The sequence below is a fragment of the Pterocles gutturalis genome, unplaced genomic scaffold, assembly GCF_000699245.1.
Source record: "Pterocles gutturalis isolate BGI_N339 unplaced genomic scaffold, ASM69924v1 scaffold34922, whole genome shotgun sequence".
Taxonomy (NCBI): domain Eukaryota; kingdom Metazoa; phylum Chordata; class Aves; order Pterocliformes; family Pteroclidae; genus Pterocles; species Pterocles gutturalis.
The window spans coordinates 1-586 of NW_010116609.1; positions in this window are offsets into that span (position 1 = coordinate 1).

The window sequence follows — 586 nt, forward strand, 5'->3', positions numbered from 1 at the left end:
CCGAGGGGGGGCCCAAAACGCTGAGACGGGGGGGAAGCGCCGAGAGCTTGAGCATCGGCACCGCGGGGAGGAAGATGCCAGAATCTCCCGGCATGATCCAGCTGAAACCAAAAACCAGGGGGGCGATGGGTGACAGGGGGGTGCTGCCGTCGTCCCCCCAGTTCACCATCCCCACCATGGGTTTCACCATGCCGGTAGAACCACCAGAGGATGCAGGAAGCTGGAAAATACTGAAACCCACCGGCATGCCGGCGTTGAATGTGCCAGTGTTGGAGTTGGCGCCGCCCGGAATGGATGGGATGGAGGAAACTGCCAGGAAGGCACCAGAAAACCAGTTGAGGGTCAAATTGCCAAAATTTGGCGCAAACTTTTCTGGGAGCGGGCGGGAAGGGGAGGGGAGGATGAAGATGGGCAGCATGAAGAAGGCGGTGGCGGTGCTGGTGAAGCCGAAGGAGAAAGGAGAAGCCAAGGGGGTGGTGGAGCCCCATCCCCACGCCAACGGGGAAGCTGAGGGCAAAGCCCGGCGCTGGCGGTGGGTGCCCCGGGTGGGTTTTTCCCCTGGGGGGTCCCCAGCGGAGGCCCCCAT